General features: G+C 40.3%; 1 protein-coding gene and 1 non-coding gene across 18 annotated transcripts in view; one reads left to right on the top strand and one right to left on the bottom strand.

Moving 5' to 3' along the window:
- SVOPL (SVOP like) overlaps positions 1 to 19,914 on the top strand; it is a 94,903-nt gene that overhangs the window by 64,080 nt on the left and 10,909 nt on the right. The gene's annotated exons all lie outside the window — the stretch shown is intronic.
- Positions 10,265 to 10,401, bottom strand: LOC136171295 (small nucleolar RNA SNORA29). The gene has a single exon (XR_010663835.1). It is a non-coding gene; the product is annotated as a small nucleolar RNA SNORA29 (small nucleolar RNA).

Below are 19,914 nucleotides of genomic sequence, written 5' to 3'. Positions count from 1 at the left end.
TTTTTTGGGAAGAATTTCAGAAGGATAGGTAATAATTTATCTCTGTATATTGGATAGAAATCTCCTGTGAAGCCATCTGATCCTGGACTTTTGCTGGAATTTTTAAAATCAGTTTTATTTTTAATATCTATGATTGGTCTGTTCATATTTTCTATTTCTTTCTGGTTCAGTCTTGGCAGGTTGTACTTTTCAAAGAATTTATCCATTTCTTCTAGGTTGTTCATTTTATCGGCATATAGTTATTTGTAGTAGCTTCTTATGATCCTTTGTGTTTCTGTGGTGTCCATTGTAACACTTTTGTGTCCATTTTTTATTTTATTGATTTGAGTCCTCTTTTTCAGGTGAATCTGGCTAAAGATTTGTCAATTTTGCTTATCTTTTCAAAGAACCAGATTTTAGTTTCATTGATCTTTTCTGTTTTCTCCATTGCTATTTCATTTATTTCTGCTCTAATATGATTTCTTTCCATTCCTCAAAAACTTTAAGATTTTTTTTATTCTTCTTTCTCTAGTTGTTTTAGGTGTAAGATTAGGGTGTTTATTTGGGATTTTTCTTGTTTCTTGAGGTAAGATTGTATTGCTATAAACATCTCCCTTAGAACTGATTTTTCTGCATTCCATAGGTTTTGGATAATTTAATTTTCATTGTCATTTGTCTTTAGGTACTTTTTATTTTTCCTCTTTGATTTCTTCAGTGATCCACTGGTTGTTTCATAACATATAGTTTAGCCTCCATGTATTTTTGATTTTTACAGGTTTTCCCCCCTGTAATTGATTTCTAATCTTATAGATTTTGGTTAGAAAAGATGCTTCTATGATTTTAAATTTTATTAAATTTACTGAGGCTTGATTTGTGGCCCAAAATGTAATCTATCCTGAAGAATGTTCCACGTGCACTTGAGAAGAAAGTGTTTTCTGCTGTTTTCAGATAGAATGTTCCATAAATATTAAGTCTGTCTGGTCTAATGTGTCATTTAAAGCCTGTGTTTCCATATAGATTTTTTGTCTGGATGATCTGCCCATTGGTGCAAGTGGGGTGTTAAAATCCCCCACTATTGTGTTACTGTCAGTTTCCCGTTTTATGGATCTTAGTATTTGTCTTATATATTGAGGTGCTTTTTGCTAGGTGCATATATATTTAGAATTGTAATAAACTTATTGAATTGATCACTTGATCATTATGTAGTATCCTTCTTTGTCTCTTAGTTTTTATTTTAAAGTCTATTTTGTCTTATGAGAATTGCTACTCCAGCTTTCTTTTAATATCGCTTTGCATGGAATATTTTTTGCATACCTTTTTCCATCCCCTCACTTTTAGTCTGTATGTGTCCCTAGATCTGAAGCGAGTCTCTTATAGGCAGCATATATACAGGTCTTGTTTTTGTATCCATTCAACCAGTCTATATCTTTTGGTTGAAGCATATAATCCACTTACATTTAAGGTAATTATGATATGTCTGTTCTTAGTGCCATTTTGTTGATTGTTTTGAATCTGTTTTAGTAGGTCTTTTTTCTTCCCTTCCTCTTTTGTTCTCTTCTCTTGTGATTTGATATCCATCTTTAATGTTGTGTTTGGGTTGCTCTTTTGTGTATGTGTATCTATTGTACATTTTTGGTTTATGACTCCCATGAGGTTTTTGATATAGCAGTCTGCTAAATCGCTTCAGTCGTGTCCAACTGTCTGTGACTCCATAGACGGCAGCCCACCAGGCTCCGCCATCCCTGGGTTTCTCCAGGCAAGAATACTGGAGTGGGTTGCCATTTCCTTCTCCAGTGCATGAAAGTGAAAAGTGAAAATGAAGTCGCTCATTCATGTCCAACTCTTCATGACCCCATGGACTGCAGCCTACCAGGCTCCATGGGATTTTCCGGGCAAGAGTACTGGACAGCCTCTATCTATCTATATATATATGATACACAAGATTGTTTTAAGTTGCTGGTCTCTTAATTTCCATGCATTTCCAGTATTCTGCATTTGTATTCTCCTCTTCTCACAATTGTTGATTTTGATATCATATTTGTGTGTGGATGATTTCCTACCTTTACTTTAGGTTTGACTTTACTGGTGAGCTTTCCTGTTTGTAATTTTCTTATTTCAAGTTGTGGCCTTTTCTTTTCCATCCAGAGAAGTTCCTTTAGGGTTTGTTGTAAAACTGGTTTGGTAGTGCTGAATTCTTTTAACTCTTGCTTGTTTGTTAAGCTTTTGATTTCTTTGTCAAATCTGAATGATGGCCTTGCTGGGTAGAGTAGTCTTGCTTGTGGGTTTTCCCCTTTCTTTACTTTAAATATATTATGCTCTTCCGTTCTGGCCTGCAGAGCTTCTTTTGAAAGATTAGCTGATAACTGCATGGAGATTCCCTTGTATCTTATTTGTTGCTTTTAATATTTTTTCTTTGTCTTTAATTTTTGTTAGTTTGTTTAATATCTGTCTCAGCATGTTCCTCCTTGGGTTTATCTTGTATGAGATGCTCTGTTCTTCCAGACTTGAGTGTTTCCTTTTTCATGTTAGGGAAGTTTTCAGCTATAATCTCTTCAAATCTCAATATTGTCTCAAGTTCTTTCTCTCTTTCCTTCATATAATAGGGTGAAGGATGTGAATGTTGGTGCATTTAATATTGTCCCAGAGGTCTCTGAGAGTATCCTCATTTCTTTTTATTGTTTTTTTCTTTATTCCTTGGAAGTGATTTCCACCACTGTGTCTTCCAGCTCACTTATTTGTTCTTCGCCCTCATTTATTGTGCTATTGTGCTATCATTCTACTTTTCATTGTATTCCTTCCATTTTTCAGTGTAGTTTTCATTGCAGTTCTTGTATTCTTCTTCCGTTTATTTTTTAAATCTTCTAGTCCTTTGTTAAGCATTTCTTGTATCTGCTTAGTCTCTACCTCCATTCCCTTTCTGAGGTCTTTGATTATCTTTACTGTTGTTATTCTGAATTCTTTTTCAGGTAAACTGCCTATGTCTACACTTTTAAGTTTTTTTGTGTGAGTTTTTTATCTTGTTCCTTCATCTGAAGTATATTTCTCTGTCATGTCATTTCGTTTAATTTGCTGTGTTTGTGGTCTCCTTTCCCCAGACTGCAGAATTGTAGCTCTGCTTGCTTCTGGTGTCTGCCCTCTGGTTGGGGAGGTTGGTCCTGGGGTTTGTACAGGCTTCCCTGGTGGGATGGACTGGTGCCTTCCCACTGATGTGTGGAGCTGGATCTTGTCCTTCTGTTGGGCAGGGTCATGTCAAGGAGTGTGTTTAGAGGTGGCTGTGTGTTCAGTATGGCTGTAGGCCATCTGTCTGCTGATAGGGGTATTCCTAACCTGCTGGTTGTTTGGCCTGAAGTGTTCCAGCACTGGAATCTGTAGGCTGTTGGATAGGGCCAGGTCTTGGTGCCAAAATGGTGACCTCCAGGAGAGCTCACACCAATTAGTATTCTCTGGGGCCTCTGCCACAAGTGTCCTAGCCCTCTCCACCTCCCCAGGAGACCCTCTAAGAGTGGTGGGTCCAGCCCTGGCTCCTATGGAGTTGCTGCTTTGTGCTGGGTCCCAGTGTTTGTGAAACCTTGTGCATGCCCTCCAAGGGTAGAGTCTCTGTTTTCCCCAGTCCTGTAGAGCTCCTGCACGCAAGCCTCACTGGCCTTCAAAACCAAATTACCTGGTGGTTCCTCTGCTCATGGATCTCCTAAGGTTGGCTGTGATTCACACACTCCTGGGTTAGTGGAGGCAGTCCTTGGTGTCTGCTCGTGGGTTTTGTAGTGGAAATCCAGTTGTAGAGGTTCCATGCCCACTTCTGGAGCCCATGATGGTAGTGAAGATTCATGCCCAGCCCTGGAGCTCCTGTAGGTAGTAGCCTATTGCCTGAGAATGCTCACAGGGTAAGAAGCTCTTATGGTGGTCCTGCCCCTCACCTCTTGTGTCCTCCAATAATGGCACTTTGCCTCTATGGCAGGCCCAGTTGTCTTTAGAGTACACCCTCAGTTGCCACAGTCCAGCCTCTTCGGCCATCCCTGCTCATCCATCCCCGGTCCTCTTCCTGAAGCCTGAGCTTCAGCATCCAGCTCTCACTTTCACTGACAGATGAGCATCTCAGCCTGGGAAGCATAGGACAGCAATACTGACCTTCTCTGCAGGTTGCTCTCAGTTTTGCCTTCCATGAACCAGTTTCTGAGCTCTCCCCCAAGGCTCTGAAGCTCCCCCTTGGTCCAGGCTGATCTCCCCCATGATGGAGGGGGCTTCCCAGGGAGTAGGAACCTTTTCTCCTTCACAGCTCCTTCCATAAGGTGCAAGCCCCATCCCAGTTCCTTTCTTTATCTTTTTCCTTTTGTCCTACCTGGTTAATGGAGGTTTTCTTGCCCTTTTGGAAGTCTGAGGTCTTCTTCTGGAATTCAGCAGATGTTCTGGGTGAATTCTTTCACTTGTACATGTATTTTTAATGTTTTGGTGGGATAAGGTGAGCTCCATGTCTTACTTCTCCACCATCTTGATCCCATCCTCATGTTCTTTTTAATTGAGGTATAATTGATGTATAATGTTATACTAATTTAAGGTGTACAAACATAGTGATTCCAAATATGTATGTATTACAAGATAATCACAATCAGTTTAAAATCCATCACCATACATATACATTTTTCTTTTCTTTTAATGAGAACAGTTAGGATTTATTCTCCTAGTAACTTTCAAGTACATAATACAGTATTAACTATAGTTGCCATGCTGAACTATACTTATTTATTTTACAACTGGAGGTTTGTACCTTTTGATCCCCCTCACCCATTCCAATCCCAAAGAAGGGAAGTGCCAAAGAATGTTCAAACTACTGTATAATTGTTCCCATCTCACATGCTAGCAGACTTCGCTGGTGGCTCTGATGGTAAAGCGTCTGCCTACAATGCAGGATGCCCGGGTTCAATCCCTGGGTCAGGAAGATCTCCTGGAGAAGGAAATGGCAACCCACTCCAGTATTCTTGCCTGGAAAATCCCATGGATGGAGAAGCCTGGTAGCCTACAGTTCATGGGCTCACAAAGAGTTGGACACGACTGAGTGACTTCACTTTTCACATGTTAGCAAGGTAATGCTCAAAATCCTAGGCTTCAACAGTCTGTGAATTGAGAAATTCCAGATGTACAAGCTGGATTTAGAAAAGGCAGAGGAACCAGAGATCAGATGGCCAACATCTGTTTGATCACAGAGAAAGCAGGGAGTTCCAGCAAAACAACTTCTGCTTTATTGACTATTCTAAAGCCTTTAACTTAAAGTGTTCCAAAGAATATAAAGGAGAGATAAAAAAGCCTTCCTCAGTGATCAGTGCAAAGAAATAGAGGAAAACAATAGAATGGGAAAGACTAGAGATCTGTTCAAGAAAATTAGAGATACCAAGGGAACATTTCATGCAAAGTTGGGCTCAGTGAAGGACAGAAATGGTATGGACCTAACAGAAGCAGAAAATACTAAGAAAAGGTGGCAAGAATACACAGAAGAACTGTACAAAAAAGATCTTCATGACCCAGATAATCACGATGGTGTGATCACTCATCTAGAGCCAGATATCCTGGAATGTGAAGTTAAGTGGGCCTTAGGAAGCATCACTATGAACAAAGCTAGTGGAGGTGATGGAATTCCAGTTGAGCTATTTCAAATCTTAAAAGATGATCCTGTGAAAGTGCTGCATTCAATATGCCATCAAATTTGGAAGACTCAGCAGTGGCCACAGGACTGGAAAAGGTCAGTTTTCATTCCAATCCCTAAAAAAGGCAATCCCAAAGAATGTTCAAACTACTGCACAATAGCACTCATCTCACACACTAGTAAAGTCATGCTCAAAATTCTCCAAGCCACGCTTCAACAGTACGTGAACCGTGAACTTCCAGATGTTCAAGCTGGATTTAGAAAAGGCAGAGGAACCAAAGATCAAATTGCGAACATCTGTTGGATCATCGAAAAAGCAAAAGAATTTCAGAAAAACGTGTATTTCTGCTTTATTGACTATTCCAAAGCCTTTGACTGTGTGGATCACAATAAACTGTGGAAAATTCTTCAAGAGATGGGAATACCAGACCACCTGACCTGCCTCTTGAGAAATCTGTTTGTAGGTTAGGAAGCAACAGTTAGAACTGGACATGGAACAACAGACTGGTTCCAAATAGGAAAAGGAGTACGTCAAGGCTATATATTGTCACCCTGCTTATTTAACTTATATGCAGAGTACATCATGAGAAATGCTAGACTGGATGAAGTACAAGCTGGAATCAAGATTGCTGGAAGAAATATCAATAATCTCATATATGCAGATGACACCACCCTTATGGCAGAAAGTGAAGAAGAACTAAAGAGCCTCTTGATGAAAGTGAAAGAGAGTGAAAAAATTGGCTTAAAACTCAACATTCAAAGAACGAAGATTATGGCGTCTAGCCCTATCACTTCATGGCAAATAGGTGGGGAAAAAGTGGAAACAGTGAGAGACTTTATTTTCTTGGGCTCCAAAATCACTGTGGATGGTGACTGCAGCCATGAGATTAAAAGACGCTTGCTCCATGGAAGAAAAGCTATGACAAACCTAAACATTAAAAGCAGAGATATCACTTTGCCGACAAAGATCCATATGGTCAAAGCTATCATTTTTTCAGTAGTCACATATGGATGTGCGTTTTGGACCATAAAGAAGGCTAAGCACTGAAAAATTGATTCTTTTGAACTGCGGTGCTGGAGAAGTCTCTTGAGAGTCCCTTGGATGGCAGCGATTCAAACCAGTCAATCCTATAGGAAATCAACCCTGAATATTCTTGGATGGACTGATGCTGAAGCTCCCATGCTTTGGCCAACTGATGTGAAGAGCTGATTCATTGGAAAAGAGCCTGATGCTGGGAAAGATTGAAGACAGGAGGAGAAAGGGACGACAGAGAATGAGATGGCTGGTTGGATGGCATCACCGACTCAGTGAACATGAGTTTGAACAAAGTCCAGGGGACAGTGAAGGACAGAGAAGCCTGGCATGCTGCAGTCCATGGGGTCACAAAGAGTCATGACTCAGCGACTGAACAACAGCAAACCATTTCACTTTCACCTCCTGCCACTGGCAACTACCAGTGTGTTCTCAGTATCTGTGAGAGTGTTTGTTTTTTATTTCACATAAGGGAGATCATACAGTGCTTTGTCTTTATTTGGCTTATTTCATTGAGCATTGTGCCGTTCAGGTCCATACATGCTGTTCCAAGTCCCAGGAATTCCTTCCTTCCCTCCTTTATTTATTTGTTTGGCCATGCTGAGTCTTTGTTGCTGCACACAGGCTTTCTCTGGTTGCAGCAAGTGGTGGGCTACTCCTCGCTGTGGTGTGGAGGCTTCTCATCGCTGTGGCTTCTCATGTTGCAGAGCAGTGGCTCTAGGTGCTTGGGCACTGGTAGATGTAGCATGTGGGCTCAGCAGTTGTGATGCATGGGCTTAGTTGCCCTGAAACATGTGGGATCTTCCCAGACCGGGGATTGAACTTGTGTCCCCTACATTTACAGGTGGGTTCTTAACCACTGAATCACCAAGGAGGAGCCAGGTTCCTTGTTTTTTGTGGCTCAGTAATATTCCACACATACTGCATTTACTTTATATATGCATCCACCGGTGGATCCTTAGGTTGTTTCCATATTTTGGCTATTGTAAATAATGCTGCAATGAACATGGGAGTGTAGATATTTCTTTGAGTTAGTGTTTTTGCTTCTTTTGGATAAATACCCAGAACTGGAATTGCTGGATCATATGGTAGTTCTATTTTTAATTTTTTTGAGGAATTACTATAGTGTTTTCCATAGTGGCTGCATCAATTTGTAGCCCCACCATTGGTGAATGTAGGGTGTTAAAGTTCAAAAGTATTCCCTTTTCTCCACATCCTGTGATCTCTTGCCTTTTTGATACTAGTCATTCTAACATGTATGGGGTGATATCTCACTGTGGTTTTAATTTGCATTTCTTTGGTGATTAGTAGTGTTGGGTACATTTTTATATGCTTGTTGGCCATCTGTATATCATTTTTGGATAAACATCTATCAGATCTTCTTTACATTTTTAAATTGAATTTTTTTTTTGTTATTGAGTTGTATGAGTTCTTTTTATATTTTGGATAGTATTATTCATTGTATATGGGGTATTAAAGTCCCCTACTATTTCTGTATTGCCATCTATTTCTCCTTTTAGATCTGTTACCATTTGCTTTGTATATTTAGGTATTCCTGTATCAGGTGCATGAGTATTTAAGATGTTCTATCCTCTCATAGGACTGACACCTTTATTATTATGTAACGACCTTCTTTGTGACTTCTTTTTTGTCTGATAAGAGTATAGCTAGCCTAGCTTTGGTTTTTCCATTAGCATGGAATACCTTTTTTGCTTTGTGCTACTGTGAGGCTTACATAAGACATCTGAGAGATACAACAATCTATCTTTGTTTGATAGTGATTTCAGTTCAGGTGCTTTCCAAAGCACTACATTTTTACTTCCACCCACATTTTGTTTTTGATATGACAGTGTGTGTATTTCTGTCTTGTGTATCCATTTACACATTATTGTAGTTATTTATTTTTTTTTTTTTATTACTTTTGGAGTGGGCAGAGGGAGAGCAGGAAGATGTCCAGTCTCTAGGTCTCTGGAGGGGATTGTAGTTGGTCCCTAGATGTGTGTTTAATTGGAAGCCTGCTGCTCAGGTTGCAGCTATGAAGATAAACTAACAGGCCTCTTTCCAGAAAGAGGTATCAGTCTGCTCAGTCTGCTGAGTCTCTGCAGCTGTGCCCGGGAGTGTAGGCAGTTAAGAACTCTTTCTCTGCTTGTTATAATCTTGTGGGACATAGAAACAAACTCTGCTGGCCACCAGAGCCAGGCAATCAAGGGCTGTCCCCTGGGCAGTAGCCACGGTACATGTACACAAGCTCCTTTCTGGGAGATACCAGCGATCTGGAGCAAGACAGAGAGAAAGCGCAGAGATGGCACCTGCCAGCCTCCATGTTTACGGAGTATCTTTGCAAAGTAGGCTCCTGGATGGATGTTGTTAAATTACCTCTGTGTGAGCTTCGGGTGGTTGACTAGGTAGTCCTTGGGAGCACTCCAAGAACAATGCTCGGTTTATGATAACCCGGTCTCGTGCGCCTCATGGATGCAAGCCCTGTTGACTTTCAAAACTAGATGTTTTGGGGGCTCATCTCTCAGGTGCTGGTCTTAAAAGCTGTGGTGCCAGATATGGGGTTCAAACCCATCACTCCTCATGCAGAAGCTGAAACTTGTGAGTTCTCCTCTTATCTTGCCTGGGAAATCCTATGGACAGAGGAGCCTGGTAGGCTACAGTTCAAAGGGTCACGGTCGGACACGACTGAGGAACTAAGCATGAACTGGGGGAGGGTTCATGGTAAGATTGTGTCTCAGCCTGTCCCACCCATTTTGATGTGGGTTTTTTTCTTTACTTGACGTGTAGGAGTTTTAAGCGAGTTTTAGGATATTGTTTTGTATGTAGTTGTAGACTCAGTGTGTCCATGAGAGGAGGTGAGTTCATCTTGAACCCAGACCTTCATCAACTTTTAATAGCCTGCTTTTGGCATGCAACAATATGTTACAGTCATTTTTCATGCCAATGAAAATAAAAGTCAAGCCCTTTTTTATGCTGAAAAATGTCATATGTGTACTCCAAATGTTACTTTAAATCACTTTATCAGTTCTGTATAAATGTCTAGACTATTTGATATCTATTATAAACTACAGTTATAAGTATCCTTGTTCTTACATTTTTATCCAAGTATGCAATTACCTCTTTAGGATAATTCTTAGAAATTGGATTGGTAGGTCAGGGAGTCTGCTCATTCTCCAGTTTGATACACTGTGCTAAAATTCTCTCTAGGAAGATTGTGCCAAAGTGGTAGGCCCCACTGTTTCACATACTTGTCAACTGGTTTTGTTCATCTTTTTCATCTTTGCCAACCTTACCAACAATAAATGATATCCCTTTGTTATTACAATTCATATTTCTTCAATTAGGAATGAAACTGAATGTTCCTTTCATATTTTAATTGGGTATCTACTTTAGCTCGCCCACTCCTTGTCTATCTTAAATTCAGTTTTAAAACATAAGAACTGCCATATGACCCAGCAATACCACTTCTGGGCATACACACCGAGGAAACCAGATCTGAAAGAGACACATGCACCCCAATGTTCATCGCAGCACTGTTTTTTTTTTTTTTCTTTTTTTGAAAACACGTCACTACTCAGCGTCCTGTTTTACCAGTGTGCCACAATACTCAGGGCATCAGTGCTCTGTTAAGCCATTTCATATAGGAGGAGGACACGAGCAAATCCTCCCTCTTCAGATCACGGCAGTTCTCATCTATCCCATAAGCATAGCCACTAAAATCTATCAGGAGATAATGTGGTAGTCAAATGGGAAATCGCAACACTGTTTATAATAGCCAGGACATGGAAGCAACCTAGATGCCCATCAGCAGATGAATGGATAAGGAAGCTGTGGTACATATACACCATGGAATATTACTCAGCCATTAAAAAGAATTCATTTGAATCAGTTCTAATGAGATGGATGAAACCGGAGCCCATTATACAGAGTGAAAGATAGTAACACATATATATGGAATTTAGAAAAATGGTAATGATAACCCTATATGCAAAACAGAGAGTCATAGATGTACAGAACAGACTTTTGGACTCTGTGGGAGAAGGCAAGGGTGGGATGTTTTGAGAGAACAGCATCGAAACATGTATATTATCTATGGTGAAACAGATCACCAGCCCAGGTTGGATGCATGAGACAAGTGCTCGGGCCTGGTGCACTGGGAAGACCCAGAGGGATCAAGTAGAGAGGGAGGTGGGAGGGGGGATCGAGATGGGGAATACATGTAACTCCATGGCTGATTCATGTCAATGTATGATAAAACCCACTACAATACTGTAAAGTAATTAGCCTCCAACTAATAAAAATAAATGAAAAAAAACACATTGATTTGTGACAGTCCTTCATACCTATAAAGTATTTTAGTTACTTTTCTGATATACTGCAGATATTCCCTCCAGTTTTTCATTTGTCTTTCACTCCTATTTATGCTCCCCTTTCTATGTACGGGAACTTAAAGTTCATAGGCACTCAAATATATTAATATTTTTACTTACAGTGTCTGGGTTCTGTTATTAGAATGATAAGGATACACATCTCTTTTCTTCCAGTCTTTCTTTGGCCTTGTGTTTTTTGGGAGAAAGGATGAGTAAGCGTAAAAAAATTTTTTTTTGCTGCATTGCATGGCATGTGGGATCTTAGTTCCCCCACCAGGGATCAAACCTGTGCCCCCTGCAGTCAAAGCACGAGTCTTAATCTCTGTACTGTCGGGGAAGTCTCTAAACTTTTTATTGAAGTATAACAATATGTGAAATATGAACTTCCAGATGTTCAAGCTGGTTTTAGAAAAGGCAGAGGAACCAGAGATCAAACTGCCAACATCTGCTGGATCATCGATAAAGCAAGAGAGTTCCAGAAAAACATCTATTTCTGTTTTATTGACTATGCCAAAACCTTTGACTGTGTGGATCACAACAAACTGTGAGAAATTCTTCAAGAGATGGGAATACCAGACCACCTGACCTGCCTCTTGAGAAATTCGTATGGAGGTTAGGAAGCAACAGTTAGAACTGGACACAGAACACAGACTGGATCCAAATAGGAAGAGGAGTACATCAAGGCTGCTTATTGTCATTGTGCTTATTTAACTGATATGCAGAGTACATCATGAGAAATGCTGGGCTGGAGGAAGCACAAGCTGGAATCAAGATTGCCCAGAGAAATATCAATAACCTCAGATATGTAGATGACACCACCCTTATGGCAGAAAGTGAAGAATTAAAGAGCCTCTTGATGAAAGTGAAAGAGGAAAGTGAAAAAATTGACTTAAAGCTCAACATTCAGAAAACTAAGATTATGGCATTTGTTCCCATCACTTCATGGCAAATAGATGGGGAAACAGTATAAACAGTGGCAGACTTTATTTTTGGGGGCTCCAAAATCACTGCAGTTGGTGACTGCAGCCATGAAATTAAAAGACGCCTACTCCTTGGAAGGAAAGTTATGACCAATCTAGAGAGCATATTAAAAAGCAGAGACATTACTTTGCCAACAAAGGCCCGTCTAGTCAAGGCCATGGTTTTTCCAGTGGTCATGTATGGATGTGAGAGTTGGACTATAAAGAAAGCTGAGTGCCGAAGAATTGATGCTTTTGAACTGCAATGTTGGAGAAGACTCTTGAGAGTCCCTTGAATTGCAAAGAGACCCAACCAGTCCATCCTAAAGGAAATCAGTCCTGAATATTCATTGAAGGACTGATGCTGAAGCTGAAACTCCAATACTTTGGCTACCTGATGCGAAGAGCTGACTCATTGGAAAAGACCCTGATGCTGGGAGGGATTGGGGGCAGGAGGAGAAGGGGATGACAGAGGATGAGATGGTTGGATGGCATCACCAACTCAACGGGCATGAGTTTGAGTAAACTCCAGGAGTTGGTGATGGACAGGGAGGCCTAGTGTGCTGCAGTCCATGGGGTCGCAGAGTCAGACACTAAGCGACTGAACTGAACTGAACATACTTATGTGTGCTCAGTCATATCTGACTCTCTGTGACCCCGTGGACTGTAGCTCGCCAGGCTCCTCTCTCCATGGGATTCTCCAGGCAAGAATACTGCAGTGGGTTGCCATGCCCTCCTCTAGGGGATCTTCCTGACCCAGGGATCGAACCTGTATCTCCTGCATTGGCAGGCAGATTCTTTTGCCACTGAGCCACCTTTGAAGCCCCTATAACATACGTGTAAAAGTGTTCAAATCACTAAGTCTACAACTTCATTTTCACAAAGTGATTTGTATCCCAGATTCTAACCCAGAAATCCCCGATCTGATGTGCCCTCTTTCAGGTCATCATAGTATCAAAGTGTGAAGTCAAATGCAGGAAATAACTTTATGATTTCCTGAATGTCAGCCCAGTTGTCCCTACACTATTTATTGAATACCCTCTTTTTACTTATGGATTAGAACTGTCTGCTTATATTCCCACAATTACTTGGTCTATTTCTAGCTTTGCTATTTTAGTCCATTGATCTGTCTGATTTCATCATTGTCATATTCTTTTCATTAGTCAAAAGGGGTTTATAGTATATTTTCAAATTTGGCTGTATAAGCCCCACCTCAATGCTATTCTTTCTCAGATAACCTTTAGAATCATTTATTTGCAATATGCCTCGTTTGTCTGCCCAAATCCTATTAAGATTCTAATTGTTAATTCATTAAATGTATCAGTTAATTTAGGAAAATTTGATTTTTTTCTCTTAATGTTGTCTTCCCATGTAAAAACAAGGTTTTTCTCTCCATTTATTCCATGTTCCTTGTTGGGATTTTATTGTTTTCTTCAAATAGATCCTGTACATCTTGTTATATTTATTCTTAGTCATTTTAAGGCTTTTCATTATTATTGCAAATAGATGATCTTTTTTTCATTATAACTTCTAGTCTAACATTTTAATTAGTTATTTGTAGTTAGAGAGGCAATTACGTTTTTTGTCTATGGATTTTCAAACAGACAGCTTACTGAACTCATTCCAATGGGTTTTCATTTGATTCTCATGAGTTTTTCAGGTTTATCATTCTATGTGTCATGTGATTCCAATCTATCCCTCCATATTGAATCTTTTGGTCAGCATGTTAAGATTCCATAGCTTGCAGACTGTAAAACTCATTTTCTCTTCTCTGCAGCCACACTACTTAAAAGAGTTCTTTCTCTTCACTGTATTCATTTCTTTCCCCCTACTCACTCCTCCTGTCCCAACCTGGCTGCAACCATCCTGACTCCACCAAAATGCTTCTTGCTATGGTTTCTCTGGTTCCACATCTCTAAATACAATTGTCCTTTTAACCCTCCATCTCGTGGGACGGCTCCCTCTCATTAGATTCTGATGGCCACACCCTCGTGCTCTCCCCTTCCCTGGCATCCATCACCTTGCAGTCTTTCTCCTGCATCTCTGCTGCTCTTTCTGAATCCATGGTACCCCTCCCTCTGCAGTTTATTATTGAGAAATCTTATTGCTCAACATTAGACCCTCATCTTTTCATATTTTTACTGTCTACTTAGGTGATTTTACCCATTTTTGTGATTTTAATTACCAACTATATGCTCATGACACCCAACTTTATATATCCAGATCAGGGCTTTCCTCTGAGCTGCACGTTCACACATCCAGTTGCCCCCTCAACACTTCTGCTCGAATGTCTCAAGCTCATCTTAAATTCACCATGGCCAATATTAAAATCGTAACATTTCTCCCCAGATCCACTCCCCTTCACAGTTTCCATCACTGCATGGCATCTGTGTCCAACCTGAAGACTGTCCTCTGCTCCATTCTCTCTCATTGTCGCAGCCAGTCCCCAAACCATTGGCTTTTACATCCTGATAGATGCCAAGTTTTTAACCTTTTCTCCTTTTCCACCAGCACCACTGTGGTTTGGCCTCCCGTCGCCTTCACTGGACAGCTGGTACAGCAGCTGGCCTGGCTCCTCTCCAGGCTCTTACTTGCCTTCATTCCCTCCCCGCATCTGCGCAGATCTTACGTTGTTCTCATGCTTCAAACCCTTTATCATTTGCCCTTGCCTTTCCTCAGTGATGAAGACCAAAATCTTCAACCACGGACTGCAGGACTCTAGCACTGAGACCCCTATCTGCTTGTAAAATTTCAAATACAAAAATGTGTAACTGAGAAAAGAAAAATTCTCTGTAATTCTATCACTAGAGATAACTGCGGTTATCTCTTAACAGTTTGGGGTATTCTTTCAGATGTCTTTTTAATGGATATATTATCTCTTTTATTTGTTCTTATACCAGTTTTGTATGTGTGTATCTATAAACTTATTACATATATGTAGATAGAAGTATGTCAAAAATATCTATATCTTTCTACATGTCTACCTGTCATGGTCAACTGCAGAGACAGATGGAACTGCCCCCCTCCCCAACTCTGCCCCCCAAACAAATATTTGGGGTTGGATGTCAAGACTGATCACACACACACATATACCAAGAGGGTATGAAAGGTTTATTGCTCAGTTACATAGTTGAGGTCTCTGGGAGAGCAGGCAAGGAGACTGGTTGGAGTTTTTCTTGCAGCCAGATTTGAGGGTTCCTGTGTGAGGTCAGGGGCTTGTGTGGCTTGAATCTCCTGTCAGCACCAAAGATGAAGCACCCAGTCTTTCTGTTCAGTTTGTTTAGAAGCTAGAGTACAAGGGAAGAGGGAAGGGTGAGGCTTAATGGTTGTCAGCTGTCATGAAGCAGAGTCAGACTCCTCTTTACACTATGTATCCTTATCTGTGAGTACACATGCAGACAGGTTCATGTTCAAACATATACACAGCTGCCCACCCATCAGTCTATCCACACACATCTATACACGTATCTATGTACTGCAACTGTCTTTTCAGCATTAATGATTGTTTTATGTTAGTATGTGTAATCAACTTCATTATTTTATGTAGATGTGTAGCCTTCCATTGCAGAGATCTGCATAATTAGATGACCATTACCTTGGTGATGAAGAAGTTGTCTCTAATGTTATTTCTTTCTGCTTTTACAAACAATGGGACCGCTCAACATCATATAAACCTTTGTTCCTGTGCAACCGTGTTAGTCATTGAGCGCTTTTATTTTCCAAATATCGTAAAAACTGCCTCAGATTCTTTGAAGTGATATTCTAGTGGAGAATAGGCAAGAGACAGTTTGCTAATATATATTATATATATATATATATATATATATATAAACATACAAAACGGAGGAAGGAGGTGGTGGTGGGGGTGGTCTGGTGTGTAGGGTGGTTCAGTAAAGTCACTCAGTCATGTCTGACTGTTTGCGACACCAAGGACTGCAGCAAGCCAGGCCTCCCTGTCCATCACAAACTCCTAGAGTTTACTTAACCTCATGTCCAAGGAGTCGGTGATGCTATCCAATGATCTCATCCTCTGTTGTCCCCTTCTCTTCCTGCCTTCAATCCTTCCCAGCATCAGGGTCTTTTCCAATGAGTCAGCTCTTCGCATCAGGTGGCCAAAGGATTGGAGTTTCACCTTCAGCATCAGTCCTTCCAATGAATATTCAGGATTGATTTCCTTTAGGATGGACTGGTTGGATCTCCTTGCAGTCCAAGGGACTCCCAAGAGTCTTCTCCAACACCACAGTTCAAAAGCATCAATTCTTCAGTGCTTAGCTCTCTTTATAGTCCAACTCTCACATCCATACATGACTACTGGATAAACCACAGTTTTAACTAGATGGAACTTAGTTGACAAAGTAATGTCTCTGCTTCTTAATAAGCTGTCTAGCTTGGTCATAGCTTTTCTTCCAAGGAACAAGCATCTTTTAATTTCATGGCTGCAGTCACCAACTGCAGTGATTTTGGAGCCCCCAAGAATAAAGTCTGCAACTGTTTGCACTGTTTCCCCATCTATTTGCCATGAAGTAATGGGATTGGATGCCATGATCTTAGTTTTCTGAATGTTGAGTTTTAAGCCAACTTTTTCACACTCTTTCCCTTTCATCAAGAGGCTCTTTAGTTCATCACTTTCTGCCATAAGAGTGGTGTCATCTGCATATCTGAGGTTATTGATATTTCTCTGGGCAATCTTGATTCCAGCTTGTGTTTCCTCCAGCCCAGCATTTCTCAAGATGTACTCTGCATATAAGTTAAATAAGCACGGTGACAATAAACAGCCTTGATGTACTCCTTTCCCGATTTGGAACCAGTCTGTTGCTCCATGTCCAGTTCTAACTATTGCTTCTTGACCTGCATACAGATTTCTCAGGAGGCAGGTCAGGTGGTCTGGTATTCCAATCTCTTGAAGAATTTCCCACAGTTTGTTGTGATCCACACAGTCAAAGGCTTTGGCATAGTCAATATAGCAGATGTTTTTCTGGAACTTTCTTGCTTTTTTGATGATCCAGTGGATGTTGGCAATTTGATCTCTGGTTCCTTTGCCTTTTCGAAATCTAGCTTGAACATCTGGAAGTTCATGGTTCATGTACTGTTGAAGCCTGGCTTGGAGAATTTTGAGCATTATTTTGCTAGCATGTGAGATGAGTGCAATTGTGTGGTAGTTTTGAGCATTCTTTGGCATTGCCTTTCTTTGGGATTGGAATGAAGACTGACCTTTTCCAGTCCTATGGCCACTGCTGAGTCTTCCAAATTTGATGGCATATTGAGTGCAGCACTTTCATGGCATCATCTTTTAGGATTTGAAATAGTTCAGATGGAATTCCATCACCTTCACTAGCTTTGGTAGTAGTTATGCTTTCTAAGGCCCACTTCACTTCTCATTCCAGGATGTCTGGCTCTATGTGAATGATCACAGGTTTATGATTATCTGGGTCATGAAGATCTTTTTTGTACAGTTCTTGTGTGTATTCTTGCCACCTCTTCTTAATATCTTCTGGTTCTGTTAGGTCCATACCATTTCTTTCCTTTAATGAGCCCATCTTTGCATGAAATGGTCCCTTGGTATCTCTAATTTCCTTGAAGAGATCCCTAGTCTTTCCTATTCTATTGTTTTCCTCCTCTTCTTTGCATTGATCACTGAGAAATTCTTTCTTATCTTTCCTTGCTATTCTTTGGAACTCTGCATTCAAATGGTTATATCTTTCCTTTTCTCCTTTGCCTTTGGCTTCTCTTCTTTTCACAACTATTTTAAGGTCTCCTCAGACAACCATTTTGCCTTTTTGCATTTATTTTTTTGGGGGATGGTCTTGATCTCTGCCTCCTGTACAGTGTCACGAACCTCCATCCATAGATCTTCAGGCACTCTAACAGATCTAATCCCTTGAATCTATTTGTCACTTCCACTGTATAGTCATAAGGGGTTTGATTTAGGTCATACCTGAGTGATCTAGTGGTTTTCCCTACTTTCTTCAATTCAAGTCTGAATTTTGCAATAAGGAGTTCATGATCTTGAGCCACAGTCAGCTCCTTGTCTTGTTTTTGCTGACTGTATAGAGCTTCTCTATCTTTGGCTGCAAAGAATATAATCAATCCGATTTTGGTATTGACCATCTGGTGATGTCCACGTGTAGAGTCTTCTCTTGTGTTGTTGGAAGAGGCCGTTTGTTATGTCCAGTGTGTTTTCTTGGAAAAACTCTGTTAGCCTTTGCCCTGCTTCATTCTATACTCCAAGGCCAAATTTGCCTGTTACTCCAGGTATTTCTTGACTTCCTGCTTTTGTATACCAGTCCCCTATAATGTAAAGGACATCTTTTTGGGGTGTTAGTTCTAGAAGGTCTTGTAGGTCTTCACAGAACTGTTCAACTTCAGCTTCTTCAGCATTACTGGCCAGGGCATAGACTTGGATTACTGTGATACTGAATGGTTTGCCTTGGAAACAGAGATCATTCTGTTGTTTTTGAGACTGCATCCAAGTACTGCATTTCAGACTCTTCTATTGACTATGATAGCTACTCCATTTCTTCTAAGGGATTCTTGTCCACAATAGTAGATATAATGATCATCTGAGTTAAATTCACCCATTCCAGTCTATTTAAATTTGCTGATTCGTAAAATGTCGATGTTCACTTTTGCCATCTCCTGTTTGACCACTTCCAATTTGCCTTGATTCATGGACCTAACATTCCAGATTCCTATGCAATATTGCTCTTTACAGCCTCGGGCTTACTTCCATCACCAGTCACATCCACAACTGGGTGTTGTTTTTGCTTTGACTCTGTCTCTTCATTCTTTCTGGAGTTATTTCTCCACTGATTTCCAGTAGCATGTTGGGCACCTACTGACCTGGGGAGTTCATCTTTCAGTGTTCTATATTTTTGCTTTTTCATAGTGTTCATGGGGTTCTCAAGGCAAGAATACTGAAGTGGTTTGCCTTTCCCTTCTCCAGTGGACCATGTTTTGTCAGAACTCTCCATTATGACCCATCTGTCTTAGGTGGCCCTACATGGCATGGGTCGTAGTTTCATTGAGTTAGACAAGGCTGTGGTTCATGTGATCAGATTGTTTATTTTTCTCTGATAAGGTGTAAGGTGGTTACGGAGGGCATTTACAATAGGGCAGAATCATGTGGGAGTGACCATAGAGTATGTTTAAGGAAGAGTGTTCTTATGTAGGAAAAGCCTCCTGAAAAATTTTTAGGTCAAAGGGCATGTATATTTTAATTGCAATGAATCTTATCAAATTATATTCATTTAAAAAATTTATATACTCTTGATAAGTAACACAATTTTAAGCTTCACTCTTTCTTTCCATCATCACCAACCCCTCCCTGCCTTTTTTCATGTTGAATGTTTTTTTGCTTCTATTTTTTAAATTGGAGGATAATTTCTTTACAATATTCTTGGCCTCTGCCATACATTAACATGAATCAGCCACAGGTATACATATTCCCCTCTCTCCTGAACTCTCTTCCCATCTCCTGCCCCATTCCACCCCTCTAGGTTGTCACAGACCACTGCCAAACCCCCTTTTTAACCTTATTTGATATTGGTGGACAATAAATTATATGGTGTCTTAATGTGTACTTTGTTGCTAGTAAGGGTGAGCATCTATCCTCTGTTTATTATCCATTTGTTTTTTTTTGTGTGTGTAAGTTTCTTATTTATATGATTTGCAGAATTTCTGCAGGCCATGAACTATTTATTATAGTACAGATATTTTTCCCTTGTTCGTGGTGTGCCTAAGATGTTACTAGTTACTAGTCAAGTTTTTGGCATATACAATTTAAAACTTTTTGTTGTCAATCTACCAGTTATTTTCACCTAAAGAGTTAGTGTTTTGTGTCATGTTTAATGGCCTTCAGCACCAACTAAGTCATATTTCTAAAAACATTTCTAAAACAGCAAAGCCTTTCAGTGTTTCATCTAAAATATTTCAAAAAAA

The sequence above is a fragment of the Muntiacus reevesi genome, chromosome 6, assembly GCF_963930625.1.
Source record: "Muntiacus reevesi chromosome 6, mMunRee1.1, whole genome shotgun sequence".
NCBI lineage: Eukaryota > Metazoa > Chordata > Mammalia > Artiodactyla > Cervidae > Muntiacus > Muntiacus reevesi.
This window is presented reverse-complemented; position numbering and strand designations above follow the sequence as displayed.